General features: G+C 48.4%; 1 pseudogene across 1 annotated transcript in view; it reads right to left on the reverse strand.

The window, feature by feature from the left end:
- The window catches only part of LOC147029176 (uncharacterized), a 157,277-nt pseudogene that overhangs the window by 57,474 nt on the left and 75,392 nt on the right, over positions 1 to 24,411 (reverse strand). Inside the window, exons 9-14 of the transcript XR_015056977.1 lie at positions 17,166 to 17,588; positions 11,878 to 11,976; positions 10,732 to 11,282; positions 10,511 to 10,595; positions 5,879 to 5,965; positions 5,268 to 5,324 (exon numbers count right to left, since the gene is read on the reverse strand). The product of XR_015056977.1 is annotated as an uncharacterized LOC147029176 (transcript). The remainder of the gene's footprint in view (positions 1 to 5,267; positions 5,325 to 5,878; positions 5,966 to 10,510; positions 10,596 to 10,731; positions 11,283 to 11,877; positions 11,977 to 17,165; positions 17,589 to 24,411) is intronic.

The raw sequence follows: 24,411 nt of genomic DNA on the forward strand, positions 1-24,411 counted from the left end.
ATCTATCTATAATTCCAGAAATCTGTGTGTGTGTGTGTGTGTGTGTGTGTGTGTGTGTGTGTGTGTGTGTGTGTGTGTGTGTGTGTGTGTGTGTGTGTGTGTCTGTGTCTGTATGCGACTGCAGTTTCTCGACGACCGCCGGTCCGATCGGATTGAAACTTGCCAGGAATATTGCCGGGGCCCCGCAGATATGCCTTTTCAAGGTTTGATATCAATCGGACGAGCGGTTCCCAAGTTACAGCCATTTATCTGTCGACCAGTGACAAGACACGGTGCTATGACATTACGAATGACGTCACAATTAATGTTTATTTATTTATTATTTTTTTAAATTTTTTTGCACGATTGACGGTCCGACCTGATTGAAACTTGCCAGGAATATTGCTGGGGACCCGCGGATGTGCCTTTTCGAGGTTTGATATTTATCAGATAAGCAGTTCCCAAGTTACGGCCATGTATCTGTCAACCAATGACAAGACACGGTGCTATGACATCATGAATGATGTCAGAATTAATGTTTATTTATTTATTATTTTTTTTTTTTGTGAATACATTTACAGAGAGAGGGTGAGAGAGGAGGGGGGAGAGGAGGGGGAAAGAGGGGGGAGAGATGGGGGCAAGAGAGGGGCGAGAGGGGAGGGAGAGAAGGGGGAGAGAAGGGGGAGAGAGGGGGTGAGAGAGGGGACGTTACAATTCAAGAGAGGAGAGAGGAGGGGGCGAGAGAGGAGGGGTGAGAGTGGGGGCGAGAGAGAGGGGCAAGAGAGAGGGGCAAGAGAGAGGGGCAAGAGAGAGGGGCAAGAGAGAGGGGCAAGAGAGAGGGGCGAGAGAGGAGGGGAGAGAGGAGGGGCAGAGACGAGGGGGAGTGAGGGGGGGCGAAAGAGAGGGGGCGTCACAATTCTTCTTCGTTTGATATGACGTCACAATTGACGCTGGGGACCTGAGTATGTTTCCCAGGTGTTTCTCAAGTTATGGCCATTTATGATACGGTTGGTCCGATCTAATTGAAAAAATGCCCCAATCCAGTCGTTGTTTACGAGAGCGAAGAAACGAAGCTGCACATACTGGCACGCCTCACCCACGAGAGAGGGTACTGGAACAAGAGAGGGGGAGAGAGGAGGGGGCGAGGGAGGGGTGGGAGAGAGGAGCGTCACAATTCAAGAGAGGGGGTGAGAGAGGAGGGGGAGAGAGGGTTGAGACTAGGGGGGAGAGAAGGGGGCGAGAGAGAGGGGCAAGAGAGAGGGGCGAGAGAGAGAGAGAGGGGCGAGGGAGGGGTGGGAGGGAGGGGGTGAGAGAGAGGGGCGTCACAATTCAAGAGAGGGGGAGAGAGAAGGTGAGAGTGGGGGCGAGAGAGGAGGGGGAGAGGAGGTCGAGAGAGGGGAGAGAGGGGGCAAGGGAGGGGTGGGAGGGAGGGGGTGAGAGAGAGGGGGCATCACAATTCAAGAGAGGGGAGAGAGAAGGTGAGAGTGGGGACGAGAGAGAGAAGCGAGAGAGGAGGGGGAGAGAGGGTCGAGACTAGGGGGAGAGAGGGGGCGAGAGAGAGGGGCAAGATAGGAGGGGGAGACTAGGGGGGGAGAGATGGGGGTGAGAGATGGGGGGTGAGAGAGGGGGGGGTGAGAGAGAAGGGGCGTCACAATTCTTCTTCACTTGATATTTTGTCACAATTGACGCTGGGGACCTCAGTATGTTTCCCAGGTGTTTCCCAAGTTATGGCCATTTCTGATACGGTTGGTCCGATCTAATTGAAAAAATGCCCCAATCCAGTCGTCGTTTACGAGAGCGAAGGAACGAAGCTGCACAGACTGGCACGCCTCACCCACGAGAGAGGGTACTGGAACAAGAGAGAGGGAGAGAGGGGGGGCGAGGGAGGGGTGGGAGGGAGGGGGGAGGGGTGAAAAAAAATGCCCCAATCCAGTCGTTGTTTACGCACCTACGGGCCCACACAAGTAATAATAATAATAATAAAAAATACCCCCAAGAGGGAGTGCCAGTCATCTCTGCCAGAGGTCGAAAGTAACTCTGTGCCAGACTGGAATAGGGGCAGTTCATAAAGTACGTACGCTCTACTTCCGGGTTTCAAAACCACCCACCCCACTCTGTATGCAGGCTTGTGACCACCCACCCGCCCCCTCATACATCGCTAATCACTTTCAAAGCCAGCAGTTCCTTATGAACTGATGTTTGTAAGCCATGACGATGCAGTCCCTAGCGGTGTAAGTTACCTTTTTATTTTAATATCACAGCACATCAATTTTGAAAATAAAAGTACAAATTGACATTCAAAACAATGTTAATGTCATAAATGAAAGTAAGTGTGCATATAAACTTGTATTCCATTGTTTTAGTAAAATCTGACAAAAGCTTCAAATGTAATATTTGTCTTGGAGAGTTCCGGTTCTTAATTTTTTAATACTTTTTTTTGTATGTACGTACTTTATGAACGGCCCATACAGGGAATCAGAGCGAAGTTTGAAGGACTATAAAATCGGAACCAGAGCAAATTTCAAAAAAAATGGCTCGTGTTGTTCTAGATAATAGTCCATCGTATCTGAATCACCAATAACATTTGATCTCTCTTTATAAATGAGGGAGGAGAGACGATTTGAAATCGATGATTTTTGCAACTTTGACAGCCTCGTGACGTTGACCTCGACCTTGGACGACCTTGAACGTTATATCGTTGTGCATGTCTCATCGACCTCTATCTATTCCACTATTGGTTATTTGTCTCCACTCGGTTTGATTGTGGACGGACGGACGGACGGACGTACAAACTTCGAGACTGGGGTTATTAAGTCATCTCTACTGAGATAATACAGGACCTAAAAATAGGATCACCTGTCCTGAAGCTCACCTGGATCAGGAGCAAATCACTCAAACACTCCACAAACCCCCTTAGGCCCTGAATTTTTCTATGCTGTGAACAAACTTTGGTACATAAAGGGTGATGAAGGTTGTGGTCAAGTTTCATTGAAATTCTATGTGTAGTTCAGAGAAGAGAGCAAATACCAATTTTTTTTTTGAGGTGGGGGGGGGGTCAGAACCTCCCCCGCTCCCATAAACTCCCTTAATGAGTGTAGATTTTGATGCAGTCAATAAACTTTCGTACCTCACGGGTGATGACGGTTGTGGTCAAGTTTCATTAAAATTGTGTTGGTAGTTTCGGAGGAGGCAGCAGATACCTATTTTTTTTTGGGAGATGGGGTCATAAACCTCCCCCCCCCACCCCAATAGACCTTCTGAACGAGCACAGATTTTGATACAGTCAATAAACTTTGGTACCTACCGAGTGATGACGGTTGTGGTCAAGTTTCATCAAAATTGTGTTTGTGGTTTTGAAGGAGGAGCATCTGTTGATGACTTCATCCTCTTGATGACTTCATTTTTGCTTTTTGCTTGTTTGGGTTCTTTCTTATGACTCCAGTACAGGTCTGTACCTAGTTGGTCTTTCATTTGATTTGAATTGAATTTATTTCAATCCCATTCTGAATTAAATTGAATAATGATAAACGTCATGGGTCAAGGGGGTTGCATCAAAGCAGGACATCTTGTTACCTGGCCATAACTGTCAGCAGTTATAAAGTGGCAGTTCTAGTTATGTCCATTATTAATTAAGCGGCACATTAGTAGGCCAACAAATTACTCCTTCGGTGATGTATCTCACTCGATTAAAAAAAAAACAAAAAAAACTATGGACAAGAAAAAATATTTTGTGCAAAAGGGAGGGAGAATTTTCTATTTTAACAATGCCAGAAATAAGTTTTAAACGATGTGGTTAAATGATTCCCTAAACCACTCAGACAAGTCCAGATAGACACCTCCGAATGCCGTGAGCCGAGGTGACACCACAGAAGGGGCTGCCACTTGGCGGGAGATTTGCATTCGGCCTTTGCTCAGACGTTTGAGAAATTGTTTGCCATTTTCATCGGCAAAATGATGATGAACAACCAAATTAATTACAAAAGAGGATACGATGTTCGCCGATGATCTACTCAGGACAATTAAACGGCCGTAGGAATGGCTAGAAGAACAGGATTAGTTAGGTCAGCCATGTGAAAGTTGGCTGAATAAGATGGACAAATGCAAGTGGACCTGGTGTGCTCCTTGTGACAAAACAAGCTGTTCGGTTTGATCATCACCCAAGTCAGCCTGGTGTTGGCTTAGTGGTTAGAGTGGCTGGCTTGGGATCCTCGGGTCCTGAGTTGGAGCCCCGTTGGCTGCTGAATTAACACCAGGTGTGGCCGACTCAGCCTGTCATCCTTCTGAGGTTGGTGAAATGACTACCATTGAACTGGTAGAGGGGCACAGCATCAGCAGCCTAGCCGTGCTCCAAGTACTGATAGCTACCTGGCAGCCTAAACTGGCGTACGCAAGAACAGAAAATCACCCAAAGTGATGCAAATAGCTGAGTAAGAGGAAAAACTTCCAACTTTGTGGTATTGTGAAACGATGACATGGATGAAGAGTGTGGAGTGAAATTCGAACTGGAGAGCGACACTGAATCTGGATACAAAATGGATGTTGTTGTTCGTCTTTCGGCTGCTCCCGTTAGGGGTCGCCACAGCGGATCATCCGTTATGATCTGCATTCTGATTTGGCACAGGTTTTACGCCGGATGCCCTTCCTGACGCAACCCTGGTCACCTCTTACGACACAGGGATAAGGATTGGGTTTCGCCATGATTCCGGGCTGCCCTACACCCTCTCATAGCGCGGCCCAGCACAGAGCTCCCGTCCTCAAGCGATCCTCCAACCCAACCCTCCGAGTCGCCGGATTACAGGCGCACGCCACTACGCCCGGTTCTGGATACAAAATGGATGTCTGATGGCTAAGATTAAAAACACAACATGCAGTGTCAACATTATCAGTGAACTAAGTAAACTTTTTTGTACATTTAGTCAAAAATGATGACGTGAATGATCTTTGGAAAAGCAAGCCAAAATATAATGAGGGGAATGAGAGTCCAATGGAAATATTCTCATGCAACATACATTTCATTTATATCCCTAACACAGAAAGTCAAACAAAATTATTTTAAAGTTTAAAGGAACAAAACTTTTCTGGCTTCATGAGGACTTCATCTCTTGAATTAAAAAAAAAAAAACAAGGCATTATGAAACCAGTCCTTTGGTACTGGACCCACACGAGTGATTTGTCACCATCTGGGCCTCATTTGTTTCAGACACCAAAATCAGAAGGTGTTAACCAACATCCATGTCGAGAAATACTTCCAACACTTGATAAAATGGTATTATTGTTAAAACCCTTACCTTGGAAGGATGACACATCCACAATGTTTGATTCTTCCTTAATTCCGATAATAAGATCTGCAAAGCATATAAATGGTTAAATGGACCAATATACCAACAATTCAGCCAAACTCGTGCGATGCATTTCAGCAAAGTTATGCCTGCCCGTCAATTAATAATACATGAAGATAACCAGAACGGTACTCGGTAGAGTCCATACCTCTACCAGGCTGAACAGTTTACATTTTGTATCCTAATGACAGGCTGGATCTGGACCCAGACTTAACCAGAATCGAATCGGCTTGTTCTCGTCACTTACCCAACTCATCCATCAAGTTCCGTCTGAATCCATTCATATTTTTTGAGATATCATGCTATATTTCGTTGCTGGCCCTTTCTATCAATGGTGAAAAATTCACTTAAAAATTCTCGAATTCAGGTCTTCACCAAAATTTAACCAATTCTAACTTGTCACACAACCAACCTGGCCACAAAATTTTCATCCAAATTCATGCACAACTTTTTGAAATATCGTGCTACATATCGTTTTGGGCCCCATCCGAATCCACAATTTCTGAATCTGACTGACAGACAGACAGACAGTCAGAGGTGAAAACATAACCTCTGCCCACCTTTGGTGACGGAGGTAATAAGAGATTCTTGTGAAGACAGATGAGTGTAACCTTGAAAGCTTCCCACCTCCACTGGAACTTCTTCCCCTGGAAATGTTAATGATACGTTATCCCGTGCAACGGCAAATAACTAAACCCATAATTTGGGGATGTACAGTACAGTACAGTACAGTACAGTGCAGTACATCTTGCAGCACACAAATTGACAAACGAAAACATTAAAATGACTGAGGACCGGGTGCCCTTCAAAATGACGTCATCCTGTGCCAGGGCAGTGACCAATACAGATTCCACCCCCAATTACACCCAGAAAACTAAGTGCACCACCAAGTGGCAGCGGGTCTACAACAAGGCCCAGATTCTACTCGGATTTCACACACTTTCACCGAAGGTCGACGGAGGTTATGTTTTCACCTGTTTGTCTGTCTATTTGTCTGTGAGCAGGATCTCAAACAGTTATGGATGGATTCGGATGAAACTTGGTGGACAGGTTAGGTGCGTGACATGGACAAATTGATTCGACTCTGGTGAAGATCCAGATCCAATAATATTTTTTTTTTAAAGTGATTCTTCACCTTTGAGAGATGGTGCCCAAAACAATATACTGTCGGACCTCAACATTCGCGGGGTATACGTTCCTGGAAAGTGCCGTGAATGTCGAATCCGCGAATATCAGGTTATTGTTTCAATGGAAAAAAGGGGACGGGGGGGGGGTGATAGGTTACCGCCGGTTTGTAATACTGTTTCAAATTTCTATTTGCAAGGCTTTAATGTGAGAAAAAAAATGGCTGCCGAACCACGTGATGTTATGTCATCAAGGGAAGACCCGCTGTGCCGGTTACTTTGAGCAGTTGTACCAGGCTTCTCCACCAGCTGTTGAGTTGGACGTCAGGGGTGTTACAAGCCCTGTTGCTGACCCTCCAATCAACTGTGGTCCACCTTCGCTTATGGAAACACAAGCTGCAGTGAACCGGTTGAAATGGGGTGAAGCTCCAGGGATCTGTGGCATCCATGCTGAACTTCTCAAGGCTGATGGAAATGCTGCACTCGTGTCATTGGATGCAGTTCTGTGCTCTGCCTGGAACACAGGCATCATCCCAACTGACTGGAAGAGGGACCTTGTTGTCCCTCTCTGGAAAGGGAAGGGTGATCGCCAAGATTGAAACAACTACCGAGTTGTGACGCTACTCTCAGTGTCGAGCAAGGTATTTGCTCAGATAACTCTCGATAGGGCTCGCCACCATCTGTTTCAGTACTCGCGTCCAGAGCAGTCAGGCTTTACGCCAAAGAGGTCAACGATTGACCGTATCCTTGCTCTTCAGGTCCTCACTGAATGCAGACGAGAGTTTTAGCAGGGGCTGCTTGCAGCCTATGTTGATCTCTGTAAAGCGTTCGATTCAGTGAATCGGGATGCCCTCTGGAGGATTCTTGGTCTTCGTGGGGTGCCACCAAAACTGATCGATCTGATGTCTGAACTCTACTCTGGTACTGAGAGTGCTGTGAGATGTGGTGGTACCATCTGTGACTTATTTCCAGTTGTTACTGGAGTTCGTCAGGGATGTGTACTGGCCCCCACAATTTTCAGCACTTGTATGGACTGGATTCTGGGGAGAATGTCGGAGAGCTCAAACTGTGGTGAATCATTTAGGAATGACAAGATCTCTGATTTTGATTTCGCAGATAATGCAGTCATCTTTGCGGAGACTTCAGGCATCCTTTTGGGGGCCCTCGAGGTGCTGAATGAGGAGTCGGAGCCGCAGGGATTACGGGTTTCCTGGGTCAAAACTAAGATCCAGGCTTTCAATGACATCTTGGATGCTGCTGTCCTGCATGTGGTGAGGATGTTGAGGTCATGGAAAGATTCACTTACCTTGGCAGTGATATTCATGTCTCTGCTGGCTGTGAGTCAAAGGTCAATAGACGTCTGGGTCGGGCCTGGGGAGTCATGGATTCACTGGATCATGGGGTGTGGCCGCTGCCGGTACCTGTGCCGGAGGATGAAAGTCTGAGTCTTTAGGTCCTTGTTGCTTCCAGTCTTGCTCAATGGATGTGAGACTTGGACTGTGACCAGGGTTCTGAGATGGAGACTTAATTTCTTTGGTTCTTTGGAGAATCCTTGGCTATCGCTGGTCAGACTGTTCAACGAGCGGTTGCTGAGAGAGACTCAAATGAGATTTGTTGCCTGCATTGTCCGTGAGCGTCAGCTGCGGCTGTATGGACATGTGGCTCATTTTCCTGATGCTGATCCTGCTCACCAGATTCTCTCAGCGAGGTAGTCTTGTGAGTGGAGGAGGCCAATAGGCCAACCACGTGCCTCGTGGTTGCAGCAGGTTGATCGGCATCTCAAGGAGATGGGGATGGGCCAGGCAAATGCCTGGGGGATGGCAGAACGGAGGCCCCTGGAGTCCCGGCGAAAAATGGACGCAGCGACGCGCTGCTCTGGCACATGCTCCCATACCAGACCTGACCTAAGTTGTTGACCTTTGGCCTATGTTGGCCTTTTGATCAATGTTGACCTCAATAATAATTGTCTGGTTGAATTCAGTCACCAGAAATATAAATCCTCTTCAAAGTTCAAGTCAATCGGATGAGAATTGAGGATTTTTGAAATGTCACCAAAGTTGTTGACCTTTGGCCTTTGTTGGCCTTTTGACCTCAAAAACAATAGACTTCTTCTTTATGACAAACTCGACCATGTGGTGAAGTTTTGTGAAGATCAGTTTAAAATTGTGACCTGTAGGCGACAAACAGACAGACAAACAGACAAACAGACAGAATAACAAAATCGATTCACCAATATACTTGAAAAATCTTCGATTTTGCACGTAACAAACAAACAGAGAGGGGTGCAAAACATAACCTCCTTCACCTTCGATTGCAGAGGTACGTAATGAGCACGGATGTACGTATGTATGTACAGACAACCCAAAAAGGTAATGTCTCCAGAGACTTCATCAGCAGATGCAGAAGAAGCATATGGAAACAACTGAGAATGAGGCAAAACATCTCTATCTCTATCTCTCTCTCTCTGTAGTCTCGTAGGAAGATAGGGGTCCTATGCACCCCCATGATACATTTTTTTTAACCTGCATTTTTACAATCCCTGAGGTGTGTGGGAACAGAATTTCCTTTGTTCCCATTCCAAAAAATGTCCCATGTGGATCGTTTCGCCGTTTTTTTTGTCCGCCATCTTGGATTTCTTGGGACGCAAAAGTAAGGGGTAGAGGTAATATAAAGGACCTTTTCGCATAGGAAGAAATTAGTTACAGGTACAAATTACGCATCATTGGAAAGGGTATGACCTGCAATATCACAAGAACCCGTCAATTATTCAATTAGGGCATCGATGACGTCACCAGAGGTCAAAAGGTCACATTAAAGGGCCACTAAGTCAAATTTCACGCCCATCCTCGTTGTCATCCACCCTGCACCTAAGTGAATGAATCTTTTGGATTCTACTTTGCTTGAAGGAAAGTGTACATTTACAGGCAGTTTTTAAAACTAAAGCAAATTATTTAACTTCAGTACAACATCATTAACCCTTTCCGCAAAAATACCGAAATTATGGAAAAAAAATGAATTTTTGTAATAAGTTTCCTGTGAAATTGCAGTTTGACACATTTGTTTTCTCTGCCTTTTTGTTATGGTAAAAGGCTTTGCATGTTCCAATGACTCCTGAAATACAGTCTATGTATCATTCTCTTGGTATTTTCACTTCCACTCCTTACTAATTGATATGGGAATATGCATTATATAGAGATAGTGTGTTAACGAGTTACTATAATATGCAGGCCCACAACTAATTAATGTTGAAACATTATTACGACTGCCAAAAGTCTCAATGTTCATATTTTAATCTCGTCTGCGCTATCACTGAGAAGTTCTTCATCGTCACTATCTTGGCTGGACTGTTCTTCCTCAATGTCATCATCACACTTCCATCTCTTACGTAGTCTTCTCAACTCAGTCTATCAAGGTAGGGGGAAGTACTGGGCCGCAAGACCACACTGGCTCCAAAACACCCTCATCATTTCTTTCCAACCTTGTTCAGGATCATATGGCTTTGGAGACCAGAAGACTTTCGAGACGGTTTTTTGCCAGGAGCCGAGATGAAGCCACCAAATCCAGGGACGAGTTGTGTTTCTTTACTGCCAGTGACCATTCGCATAAGTAACCACAAACGGTACTCTTGGACGCACTCTGAGTACAACTTATCGTTTTCGATGGGTGGACTGAACTTTGCCCCTGTTGGAAACTTGGGCCCAACTCGACCATAAATATGAAAAGGGGGCAAATGTTGATGGGGTTCCAACTTCAAAACAACGAGTCTTATTCCGCTGCTTGAGTGGGAGGGTTCTATCTTTGTCGGCAATGTCAGTGTTTGGTTTCACCCCCTGTATCATGATCCCTCCAGTGCTGTTCACCACGTTTGAACCATGGACATTTGTGGTTATTTTGTTTAAGTTGACGCACTCAACATGAAAAACTTCGTTGTCTTCACCAGTTGCAATTTGGGGAGTGAGAGAAGAGGAAACATCGCCGATGGCTTCCGCCAGTGCTGTCTCAACTTCCAAGCCAAAGTCATAGGACTATAGTGACCCAATCTATGAAGTATATTGGTTAGCTGCTTGCTTCGATATAGGTGGTGTATGGTACTGCAAAGGAGGATGTGTTTCGGTAACTTCCACTCTCCGTTCGTCACAGCACGGCAGATGTCCTGGAAAAGAAACCAATGGATCTTAGAGAGAAAATAATTTACATTTTCATGATAGAAAGCACTAAAACTAGATCCAATTTGGAGGACTAGCGATTTTATCCCAAAGATGCTGAAAGCAAAGGTGGTTAAAACTCACCTGAGCTACTGAAAGCACCAGACGTCGGCTCTTTTCAGACTTTTCCACATCTGCTTCACCCAGGATAAGAGTTGACAGGAACTTCACCAGGTCTGTTGGGAGGTATTCTTCTGATGCCCTGGCATCCAGCTCATCAGCTGTAGGAGGCCAAGGAAGTGGTGTTGACTCGTTGAACATCCCCTAAACAACACTGCGCAAGTGCAAGGCAACATCCTCAAACTTGTTTTTGGAACCAAGCCTATATGCATAATAACTGCTTCCACAACAGAGATGCTTGTGCTATACACCAGGTTGGAGGTTATGCATCCCCTGTCCCCAGGAAACACTTTTGTGAAAGCAATGCACTCATTGATTTTGTGTCTTTGAAGTCGGGTCTTCAGCTTATCACTTCTGAAATCTGGATTTGGAAATCCACAGCATTCAAGTTCTTGGACGTATAGGTGGCGGAGTGTTCCAAGTTACACGACCTCCTTCTGCCCAATTACCCTCTCACCTATAAAATCCAGAACGACATTAAATGAGCTTTGATGAGCTTCAAGCTTTTCATCTTGCTTGTTTCAATACTTCTGTTGGCTTGATCATGTAAATAATTCACGTCTCAGTTTGAATGAACTATGACAGAATTTATATTTATGGAAATGAGCCTCTCTTGCAAACAAATCTTCGCCTGCCACCTTGCGATGTAAACGATTGTCTCCTATTTCTAGGGCTTGAGATTCAATACGAGTCCAAGCTGCTTCCTTTCCCTTGAAAGATGCAAACTGGACACAACGTTCAGTCCTTCCGGAAACTTTCGTCTCAAGCATTTCACAGAAAAATGTTCTTGGAAGAGGTTGATGGTTTATAAGGGGATTGAATTGTTGAGGGTTCATCGTCTGGTACGACACATTTCAAACGATCCTGATGTTTGGTAAAGGCTTGATAGCATCCCCGGTGATAGCCTGTCATTTCTAGGTCCATAGCATCAAGATTGTCTGGAATTAACCTACACACAGCTTCCATACGAGCGGGTGAATCATGAGACTGAAGGAGCCGTTTCTCACGAAGATCATGTAACATCTCAAGCTTTTCTTGGGGAGGACCCCTTATATTGTGTAGTGGTATAAATTCACCATGCTGTATGCCACTCACATGTAAAATACATACAGGAGGAGGCATCTGCAGTTCCTCTAAATTGCAATCATGATCATTTCGGCGTTTCTTTGCCTTTGACATGATGAAGCCACCACCACCAGTTAACTTCAACTAAGCGTGCACAACCACCACTGGAGCACTAATCCAGAATAGGTGTTACCTGAAAAAAAAGACAATTATCCACCACCAATAAATGACAGCTACAAGCAGGTATTCCAGCAGCAGATATTCAATGCAACCACCAAAACATTAATCAAAATCTCAGTTGTCTGCACGTCCTGTAACAAAAAAAAAGACAACACTGTCAGTTGACGAAATTTAACACCACCACTAAAGCGTTAAGGTTGTTACAATGGCCTCACCTGTAACAAAAAAAGAATGTCAATAACCATAGCCATAAATTATAAATAAACAGTGAAATTAATCATTCGTATGCGAAGGGCGCACTCACACAGTAAACTCAATACAGAACCGCATTTTCTCAATATTTTCGGTATTTTTGTGGAAAGGGTTAATGATGTTGTACTGAAGTTAAATAATTTGTTTTAGTTTTAAAAACTGCATATACAAATACACTTTCCTTCAAGCAAAGTAGAATCCAAAAGATTCATCCACTTAGGTGCAGGGTGGATGACAAAGAGGATGGGCGTGAAATTTGACTTCGTGGCCCTTTAACGTGACCTTTTGACCCCTGATGATGTCATCGATGCCCTAATTGAAGAATTGACGGGTTCTTGTGATAGTGCAGGTCATACCCTTTCCAATGATACCTAATTTGTACCTGTAACTAATTTCTTTCGATGCAAAAAGGTCCTTTGTATTACCCCAAACCCTGACTTTTGCGTACCAAGAAATCCAAGATGGACAAAAAAAAACGGCTAAACGACCCACATGGGACATTTTTTTGGAATGGGAACAAAGGAAATTCTGTTCCCACACACCTCAGGGATTGTAAAAATGCAGGTTAAAAAAATGTATCATGGGGGTGCATGGGACCCCTATCTTCCTCCTCAACTACTATCTCTCTATCTCTCTCATTCTCAACAATAGGAAGGGAAAACAGAATTGCAACACCAAACTACATGTGCACATCAGCAGCTGCAATGACACCACACCAAAAGACAACCAACCACAAGGGGGCAACAAAGAGAAAACGGCAGATATTTATTGGCAAAAGTGTTACCAACTTGGTTCTGGAGGTTGAATATCGCTGGATTTCTTTGGTGAATCATCCATGAAAGCAATGAAAGAATCTTGTGAGGTTTGAGGAATGTTGCCTTCCTCTTCTGGAATATCTGCATCAACACAAGGCTCAACATCAGACCAAAGGAAATGGAAATCATGATTAAGAGTAACATTAAGTGGACAAACAAAGTTGTTGCATTTCTCTGTTGTTATTATCAATCAATATAATAATTTTGTTCAGTCAATAAGTAATGAAAATCGTTTACCTGGCACCTATAGAATGATGTATGAAAAGGTAGTAGCTGTAACAGGCAGCCTTTCTTAACATGACCCAAGATGTTGTCAAGGTCAATGACCCCAAACCTTTTTAATGTAAATGTCTGCCAACAGCATCAAGGCTCTTCATGGTTTACCTTCAAACCCTTTGGGAAGTAGCTTCACATTATTCTGCTACTAGCAGGGCCTACCCATTGCTTCGCTGACTGACCAATTGGTCGTCGTATTTGCCAAAAAATTTGAGTGAGAAGGAAAGGAAGCCAAATTTTCCCATGCATAGAGTGCTCCAACCCCGGCGGAGGGGGGAAAGACGAGGGGGAAGAGGGGAAGAGAGGAGGCGGAGGGGGGGAGACAAGGTGGAGGGGGAGAGACGAGGTGGAGGGGGAGAGACGAGGTGGAGGGGGAGAGACGAGGTGGAGGGGAGAGACGAGGTGGAGGGGGAGAGACGAGGTGGAGGGGGAGAGACGAGGTGGAGGGGGAGAGACGAGGTGGAGGGTTGGGGGTAGACACGAGGCGGAGGGGTGGAAAGACGAGGCGGAGGGGGGGGGAGTGACGAGGCGGAGGGGTGTGGGGCGAGACGAGACGGGGGGGGGCGAGACAAGGCGGAGGAGGGAAAGAGAAGAGATGGAAGAGACTTCTTGGTTTTGGAGTTTTTTTGCCGACACAGAGCTGTCAGTTGCCGATACACCGCCCAAATAAAGGTCTGCCTCAGAAGAATGTGTTGCATGCGTTGAACAAGATCGCCCGAATGGTGGGTATTCTGCTCGTAATGATAATTGTGACTTCATAGGTCAAGTCGTGTGGCAGCCATGTTGGAAAAAAAAGGGAGGAAAAAAAAAAAAAAAAAAACTTTGGACCTCTGCATCTCCAAAACTGCTCCATGGAAAACATTGAAACTTGGCACATGGCAAGTACTCCCCATGGGAAACAAGTGCAATTTTTTTTAATGTCAGAGGTGGCTTCGTTATGAAATCCTAAATGCATACATCAAACACTTTATCTGATCAGAATGAAACTTTTGAGGGTCATCAAAGGATAAATTGTATGGGGGAAAAAATTGACGACATTGGTCAAGTGGTTCGACAGCCATATATTTTTTTAACATGAAAGCCTTCAAAAATCTTCGTCTCCAAAACGGTAAACAAATCAATGTGAAACTTTACAGGTATGATCGCCCATCCATGAGGAACAAAATGTTCTCCACCTATGACATAATAGGTCACATGGTTTGGCAGCTGTGATTTTTTTGAAGAAGAAACCTTTAAAAACCTTCACCAGAACGGCTTGATAGATCGAGGGGAAGCTTCACCCACATGTTCCCCAAGATTTGGGGATACCAGGGTGTTCACCAAAATGAATAGGTCACATGATCTAGCAGCCATATTGGATTCAACAAAAATCTTTTGAAAATATATCGCTTGAACCGCTTCATCAATCGATTTGAAACGTATTGTTACGGTTCTCGGAACTGTATGCATACAAACATAAAGTTGTCCCAAAGTTAGTTATGCCATAAGTATATGTGTAGATAGACAACTACCTTGTGTGTAGTGGGAAGACACTGGAGTGCGTTGCGATGTTATTTTTACTTTCATTAATAAATCATTATATCCCCTCCATTACGATCCACGGTACCATAGCGCTTGCAGCCCTCGGTTCGCTGGCCACAGCGCAGCATTGTTCATCTGCTGTCTCCGGAGGCTCGTTTCTCGAGGCAAAATCTTCGCATTCGCTGTTCCAGTTCCTCGGTTTCCCCAAACGTTCAAATTCCTTCTTGACGGGTCCAGACACACGTGGCGTGGGCAGGCTTTCCTGGCCTGGCCAAAATCCCGCCCAGAAAGGGCGGACCCCATGAAGGCCCTGTCCAATCAGGACGGACGATGACATTGGCTTTGCCAAGGTCCCTCCCCGACCTTGGGGATCTATAAATTACGAGTCGAGTGAGAGAATCGGAGAGTTCGTTGTTGGTTGGGGGAGGAAGAGGTTCGCTGGTTGGATTTGAAAGTTCGTTCGTTCGTTCATTCGTTGGTTGTGAGAGAGCTGAAAAGACCTCGACCAGGCCTCGGTCGGGTCCTGCTCCTGTCTGCAGCCCCGTTCATACCTTGGACTCCGCGCTCTCCACCCAGGCTCCTTCGCAGACACGGTCTCCACACGTGCGGCTGTGGATCGAACTGCATGACCTCTGTCAGGTGTTGCACCACAGAGCATCCCTTCCCTTGGAATGTTCAGGTACCAAAAGAACTGCGACCTCAGCTCCCCCTCTCCGTGGCTGCAAAAGTCCTTTGCCATTCAACTGGGGTTTATTTTGTCTGAGTGTGTGGCGCCTGTCTTATAAGTAACATTGTATAAGTTATTTGATCATTGTAAATCTTGCCTGTATTATTCTCGCGAAAGTCTGCACTGTGTCCGCTTTTATAAGTTGCTGTAAAAATTGTCGCACTACATCTCTCTCATCTTCCCCTGCATAACACACCAATTAACCTTGTTCCTGTGCCACATGTTTTTCCTCGCTTAGTGTAAATAAATGATTGTAGAAATGTTCCCAGTTCGTTTTTCTCTTTTCCTTCTTTGGTCCAGCATGGTTCGGATCGAAGTTTAGCCGGGTCTTATCTCCGATAATCTGTTCATTCCAGCCGGTACGTGCTTGGCAGTTCCGCTTGGCTGCATCTGATCTGGAGTTGGTAGTTGGAAGTTGGTACTCTACCGTAGTTGGTAGAATGATCCGGTTCGGGCAAGGCATACCGAGGGCGTGGTTCACCGGTAGTCGAAACTGCGTGGTTAATTAGGTAAACTGATTACACCTGGCAGGAAGACCCTACGCTACGTGGTTGAGGTATTGGCGTCCACGGTCGATTAAGCGACCCGCCGAGTCACGGAATTATCCGTGACCGACGGCGTACAATTCCGGGAGTCCGGTGGGAGTCGACGCAACTTCCCCAACCTCGCGGTCGTTCTGGCCACCGGACCACGGCCCGCTACAATATATTCACCTTGACTACAAGATCATAATTGTGAAGTTTCACATCTCAACCTCATCTGACGCATGGTCTGGCAGCCAGAATTATTTTATGTTGTGAATCTTGGTTCAGGGATTTAAATCAAACTTCGTAGTGTGGATGCAAATTTCTCAAAAATTAGCACAATGGTTTTAAGTGTAATAGTAAAAGAACAATGTTGCCAATTCAGCTTGATGTTACATATCAATATAGATATACATATATATATATATATATATATATATATATATAAAAATATTGTTGCGAATTCGCGCACGCCGGCGTGCGATCGGCCGCTCGACTCGAATGGCGGCCGCCTCGCCCACCGGACGGACAATTCTGTCGTGACCCTCCAGGAACTATCGCCCGGAGCCAGTCACGGGTGGGCCTTTCGACCTCACCACGATCGTGCCAATCGGCCACCCGCGTAGGATAGGGTTGTTTGCCAAACTCGACCTACCTAAGTGCCCACGCGGATGGTAAACCGGGCGATCATACCTCGCCGCAGGTCGTCTGGACACGAACCGCTTAAGCGGTCCGTTCCGTGCTATCGGGATAACCGAGCGGTGTTATCGTCGGCCTCGACGGTTCCGATTTATTATTGGGCGTATTAAGCCCACTACGAACCCTTTACGTGAAGCAAGATGGAGATTCAAACGAAGGAAAGGATGCAGCGAAACGGGGAACAATTCAACATAATGTACATTTATTACCCAGCCCAAGAAAAGCACACATATACAGTCAAACAGTCAGAATGCACATATATCAATTTAAAACAAAAACAACAATGCAGAGCTATGACCGAATACGCGAACACACGGCAACACTTATACAGTTTTACTTCACAGACGGCGCCGACACACATTTACTCAAAAGCAAAGGAAAGAAGCCACCCTCATAGGCAAGGGGGAAGACAGGCCTGTAGGCCAATATTTGCGCGGGACCTGCAGGAGCGGCCAGGTCCGTGAGACCGGGGGGGGGGGTCCTACCCGCGTCCTCGTGACGAGCCGCAAATGTGGCTGCCGGCGGTGCCCCGACTTCGTGCTCCTTCGCGGGTTTCGTTGGCACCGCTTAGAGTGGGGTGGGAACGGGGCCCCCTTTTTGCACTATCTCAGCGTGGGGGAAAGGGGGAAATTGTTGATGCCCTGGGGGAGGAGAATGGCTGGCTGGCTTGGGTCCCGCGACGAGCGATCCCACCACGACCTCGTCGCCGACTGCCATCTTCCCTGCCTCGGACCCGAGCTCCTTGGCCTCCTCCCACAATTCTCCTCAGCCGACTGCAAAAACCACCTTGACGCCTTCGCCTCCCGACTCCACTCCGCTCTCCAACCCGACTTGACTGCCAAAACTCTCTGCTACGATTTGCCCTGCGCTCGGCGCTTTATAGGCTGGCAGGAGAACCCATATGCAAATTTCTGGATCAGGATGAGCTCGGGGGCGGAGCCACGCTCGCCCATTGGATGGAGGAAAAGTGGGCGTGAACCTCCCCTGATCCAAGAATTTGCATATTTCGATTTCACACGGATGCCCTGGAGGTGGGGCCAAGTTGCTCCGCACTTGCTGATTGGACGGATCAAAAGTGGGCGTGCAGCATTCTTGATCCGAATTTTCCCTCGGAAAGGCCGCTATTTGCACTCGCGGCTCAGTGCGTATCGCTTCAACGAGCTCAAGAAAGCCCGACGCTGTGTTCACAGGTGATGCGGGAATGGCCGGAGAAGGAGAGGGGTGAGGGTGGTGGAGGGTTTATCGCTGGTGGTTTGATGGTTATGGCGGTTGATTCAAAATAAAGATAGAACAGAAAAACGCCTAACTCAAAGCGTCGCAGCCCGAATGAATCACATAATTTCCCTCTAAACAACGGGTTTGGGGCTAACTACACATGTACTTAGAGTTATCTCACCTACGGGACCTGAATGGTGGTTTGCGAATTTCCACAGCCGTAACACTACCCCCTCCCCTTTTTACAGACTCATCCCGAGTCGTCAAATTCTCGTTTGCCATCATGTGTAGTTCTCCCCTCGTACGTTTTACCTTCGGATCCCTGAGTGCGACAATCATGGTATTCGTGTCCCCAAAATAAATAATCTGAGGGCTGAATAACTGAATAAACAAATCCACTCACTCAGACGACTTAAATAAAATTGCCGGCGCTAGACAGACATGCCGGGGGCACACTCATATTTACAGTCCATCTTAACCTACAAATTTTACACTAAACCATGGCCAAGGATCAATGGACTCTGCAGGGATCAAAACAAAAGTCAAAAGAAAACCGGTGCACGGGCCGCCACTGCAGGCCCGTGTTGTAGCTGCCAACAGGACAGTTATCGCAGCTTGCAAACTGTTGCCTTGATCCTGGCGCACATGGCAATGAACAATGGGGGGGGGGGGCAAAGCAAAATTGAACAGGGCTGGTGAACATGGGCAGTGGGCATGGCATGGCAAAGGCAGCAGGCAAACACAGCCTGCAGAACAAGGCCATTGCAGGCAAACCCAGCCGGCAGACGAACTGGCCGGCACAGGCCTTGAAGAAAAACAGCCGGCAGATAAACTGGCCGGCACAGGCCTTGAAGTAAACCGCTGCAGACAATCCGGCAGGCACAGGCCTTGCAGCAAAACAACAGCTGCCGATGAAGTGGGCCGGCCTTTGCCTTGCAGTGGAGGTTGGTGGAGAGAATGCGGTAGTGCTGGCCACTCGGAAGGCGGGCTCGGACCTGCCTACTGTCTCCCTACCACCTATCGCCTTTGCCTGTCACTGTCCATACCCACTCCCTTAATTTGTAAAAACCCAATTTAGCCCCAACTTATTTTTTGTTTTATTTTCTTTTTATTCCTATACCTCCCACTATAATTCGTCCCCGAACCCCCTTAACTGTCCTTGTTCGGCTAACCTATTCTGTCACCTAGCCTACTCCCAACCCCTATGTTCCCTTCCCGGAGAGGAACAAGGGAGAGCTTGCGTCCTGTGTCGAGGCCCAACGAAGCCTCAGGATGGCCTCCCCAGACTTCAGCGATCTATAACACAAAGTGGGTCCAGCGGCCCACAACGAGAGCGAGGGGATGGATGGTGCGGAGGGGTACATCTCCTAATCTATCCTAACCATTAACTCTTAAACTACCCCGGGGCTTTCAACAAGCGCCTCGCGCTTAAACTATTGGTTCTAACAACCCAGATTCCTGTCACCTGTGTTGGTGTCCTTCCATTTTCGGGCCTCGCCCCCAAATTTTCTTTCCGTGCCCTCACACGGTTTCATGGCTGGGGCACATGGCTCCCTTGGCAGGCACGACCCTCTGCCGAATCTCCAGCTATGGCACGCCCGGGCACTACACTGCCTCCGAGCCTACCAGCTCCCTAAACACCGGGGAGTGCCCCCCATGGCAACTCCCCTGAAACGCTCACGTGGCAGGCTGGCTTCCCGGGCCCCTTTCTGAGGGTCACCCGTGCCCACAACACTGCCCACGCGGCTAATGGCGCCCCGGGCCCCCGCACCATACGGGCGCACCCGTGCTCACTACGCTATCCCGGCCCCCATGGGCCCTTGGCCTAATATGGCCGACTAGCCTGGTGACCGGGGTACCCACTCAGCGATACTCACCTTTCGCAGTCACGCTCCCAGCCCGTCAACAGGGCTCCTGCACCCCTCCAAACAGGTTTCGAGCCTACTTTCCCACCAACAACAAAACGACCTCCATTTTGTCAATTAAACTAACCCCCGAACTCACTCTACACTGACCCCGGGGGTCCCTTGGGCGGGAGCCACTCCTCCCCCCAATCACCCATCGCACCATGCATTCCACATTCGCTCCATACACACAGACCCGCTGGCCTCACTCACTCACCAAGCACATGTTTCCACTCAACTCACCGACTCTTCAACACACACACCGCTGAACTCGGCCATCCTTCTGACTACTTCCCCTAACTACCTCGTGTTCCCACGTCACCCTTAAACTACAGCACGTTCCATTTAACACTACGTAGCTAAGCTACATCCCCTCTACACATCCACAGTCTGTCTCTGTCTCCAAATCCTTATTTCCCATCTCCCATCCAAAAGCTCAACTAAAACCCTCTACCTCATCCATTCCACGGGCCCCATGAGGACTTACCCCTGCCCCATGGAGCCGGTCTAATGATTGCTAACCCTTCCCCCTAACTAGTTCCATCCTGTGCCCTGGCAGGGGGGTCTTCCACCCTTGCCTGGGAATCCTGTTCACCCGAAAGCGAGGCTTGCTTTTTTTTTTTTTTTCCACATGCGCAGCACCAGCGCGGAAACTCACAAGCTGCGCACCAGCGCGGCAATTCACAGCCGCGCACCTGTGGCGTGATGTCATGGCAGCTGTTCACGTCCCTCGTCCCTCTTGGACGGTACCATCCGGCAGGGATTCACCCTCCTGCCGGATTCCAACCATACACGCAGCCATGACATCACCCGGCGCATAAAAAACACGAGCCTCACGTCTCGAGGGGTTCCCAACGTGAACACATGTGCTCTGCCCGTTGGAGCTTAACACACACGCCCGCGTGGAGAACCCGTCCGGTCCAAATCCGAAATCCTGTCTCAACTTTGTCCGTCGCAGGATCGGCAACATTCACCGCGCTCGTTTCCGGACCGGGTTTCAATCCCGCAAGCGAGCACGTGGCGGCCTCGTGCCGTTGCACAGGACGGACCTCGCGCTCGCTGCTGGGTGAACCCGGCGCGGTGCTCAAAACATCTACGGCCGCTACCCGGCTTTTGTCTCTCTGTCGCCGTCTCCGTCGCCATTTAACACACGCACTCCCGCGTGCCATGATGCTCACACACCTCTCCATTACATTCACACCGGGAGATGCGGCTGCATGCTCCCGCATGCCCACCGTCATCTCCCTCACATACCGCTCTCTCACACACACGGTCTCCCTCGCACTCGGCCGTTCACTCACGCACCGTGCCTTACTCACACACGCGGAGGCACTCACCCGCGGTGTTTCACTCACACATGGCGCACTGGGAAGCATACACTCCGGCACACTCGCAACCACACCACTCGCACACAGGGTTGCTTCCACACACGGGGGCGCACTCACACCTTGCACCACACACACGGGGACAACCACACTGGGGATTTGTGCCACCACCAGGGGTTCCGGGGCCTCTATACCCCCCAAGCTGCACGTGCACCTGTCCACAGCACCCGTCCCCTCCAACTCGCTCGACACTACCGAACTCACCTGGTCGTGAGTCGCCTCAAGGGGGCATACTCCCTCCCCTCGTTCCTGGAGAAGGCCATCCAGCTGCTTGCACCGAGTCACGAAACAGTCCGCCAGCTCCCCCTCATGGTCCTCCACTACCCCTGTGTGTGTGCTCGTCTTCAATCCCGTCCAATTCACCCTCTATCGTTCCCATCTCCCGTGTCTCTGCCAACTCGGTCACCTCTTCACCCTTTACCTCCCTTGTCTCCACTATTTTATTTCCTTTGTCGTCACCTCGTGTCCCGTCTCACACGTTTCGGTCACCCCATTTAATTTTTCCCTCTGTGTCACCGTCACTTTTTCCGTCACCTCCACGCGTCTCGCCCAACACGTCCCCCGAATTATTTTTTTTGTTCCCGCCTTCACCGCGGGCCTGACAGCCGTTGCACTCCCCCTCAGCTCGTTCGTTCCAGCACGTGGCGTCGCCATTTTGAGCTCCACTGCCCGCGTTTCGCTCCTCGCCATTGCCATTATGCCTGCCTGCAGACCACGGTCTATTCGCTGCATCTCACCCCGCAGTGTTTGCGTATTCGCTTTCATGTCATCCATTTTATTATTTATTCCCGCCAGCATGGCGAATAGCTGGGCCATGTCGGGTGCGCTTGGGTGAGCCGTTTCGGCAGGGATCGGTGGAGGGTTTCGGAGGAGGGGAGGGAGGTGTCATACACCGCGGCCGCTGCCGCGCCCATCTCGGGCTCTGGGTTTGATTGGGGGGGGGGGAATTGTTCCTGCTCATTCAGCATTTCCTGCTCGGGGCTTTTGTCCTGGACCATGGATTCTACATTCAAACACATGCACATTTCTAAACCACCCGGCACCCGCTCGCCTTGAGACGCCATCTTGTTTCTCGTAAGGGGTTAATTTAAATCGCTCGTAATTTGGAGGGAATCGGGGGTCGCTCCTCTCACCCCTGAACCGATTCCCGTGAATTCAGCTTGGAGACGGGAGAGTTTGTTTCCCGCTCTCTGACACCAGTGTTGCGAGGTGGGGGATGGGTTCGTATCCCACTCCTGACACCAGTGTTGCGAATTCGCGCCCACCGGCGTGCGATCAGCCGCTCGACTCGAATGGCGGCCGCCTCGCCCACCGGACGGACAATTCTGTCGTGACCCTCCAGGAACTATCGCCCGGAGCCAGTCACGGGTGGGCCTTTCGACCTCACCACAATCGTGCCAATCGGCCATCCGTGTAGGATAGGGTTGTTCGCCAAACTCGACCTACCTAAGTACCCACGTGGATGGTAAACCGGGCGATCGTACCTCGCCGCAGGTCGACTCCGGACACGAACCGCTTAAGCGGTCCGTTCCGTGCTATCGGGATAACCGAACGGTGTTATCGTCGGCCTCGACGGTTCCGATTAATTATCGGGCGTATTTAGCCCACTACGAACCCTTTATGTGAAGCAAGATGGAGATTCAAACGAAGGAAAGGACGCAGCGAAACGGGGAACAATTCAACATTATGCACATTTATGACCCAGCCCACGAAAAGCACACATATACAAACAGTCAGAATGCACATATATCAATTTAAAACAAAAACAACAATGCAGAGCTACGACCGAATATGCGATCACACGGCAACACTTATACAGTTTTACTTCACAGACGGCGCCGACACACATTTACTCAAAAGCAAAGGAAAGAAGCCACCCTCATAGGCAAGGGGGCAGACGGACCTGTAGGCCAATATTTGCGCAGGACCTGCAGGAGCGGCCAGGTCCGTGAGACCGGGGGGGGGGTCCTACCTGCGTCCTCGTGACGAGCCGCAAATGTGGCTGCCCGGCGGTGCCCCGACTTCGTGCTCCTTCACGGGTTTCGTTGGCACCGCTTGGATTGGGGTGGGAACGGGGCCCCCTTTTTGCATTATCTCAGTGTGGGGGAAAGGTGGGAATTGTTGATGCCCTGGGGGAGGAGAATGGCTGGCTGGCTTGGGTCCCGCGACGAGCGATCCCACTGTGACCTCGTCGCCGACCGCCGTCTTCCCTGCCTCGGACCTGAGCTCCTTGGCCTTCTCCCACAATTCTCCTCACCCGACTGCAGAAAGCACCTTGACGCCTTCGCCTCCCGACTCCACTCCGCTCCGCTCTCCAACCCGACTTGACTGCCAAAAATCTCTGCTTCGATTCGCCCTGTGCTCGGTGCTTTATAGGCCGGCAGGAGAACCCATATGCAAATTTCCGGATCAGGATGAGCTCGGGGGCGGAGCCACGCTCGCCCATTGGACGGAGGAAAAGTGGGCGTGAACCTCCCCTGATCCTAGAATTTGCATATTTCGATTTCACACGGACGCTCTGGAGGCGGGGCCAAGCCGCTCCGCACTTGCTGATTGGACGGATCAGAAGTGGGCGTGAAGCATTCTTGATCCGAATTTTCCCTCGGAAAGGCCGCTATTTGCACTAGCGGCTCGGTGCGTATCGCTTCAACGAGCCCAAGACAGCCCGACGCTCAGTGTTCACAGGTGATGCGGGAATGGCCGTAGAAGGAGAGAGGTGAGGGTGGTGGAGGGTTGATCGGTGGTGGTTTCATGGTTATGGCGGTTGATTCAAAATTAAGATAGAACAGAAAAACGCCTAACTCAAAGTGTCGCAGCCCGAATGGATCACATAATTTCCCTCTAAACAACGGGTTTGGGGCTAACTACACATGTACTGAGAGTTATCTCACCTACGGGACCTGAATGGTGGTTTGCGAATTTCCACAGCCGTAACAATATATATATATATATATATATATATATATATATATATATATATATATATATATATATATATATATATATATATATATATATATATATATATATATATACATATATATATATATACATATATATATATACATATATATATATATA

Source organism: Eptatretus burgeri, chromosome 4, assembly GCF_056783735.1.
Source record: "Eptatretus burgeri isolate ZD-2024b chromosome 4, Ebu_testis_v1, whole genome shotgun sequence".
NCBI lineage: Eukaryota > Metazoa > Chordata > Myxini > Myxiniformes > Myxinidae > Eptatretus > Eptatretus burgeri.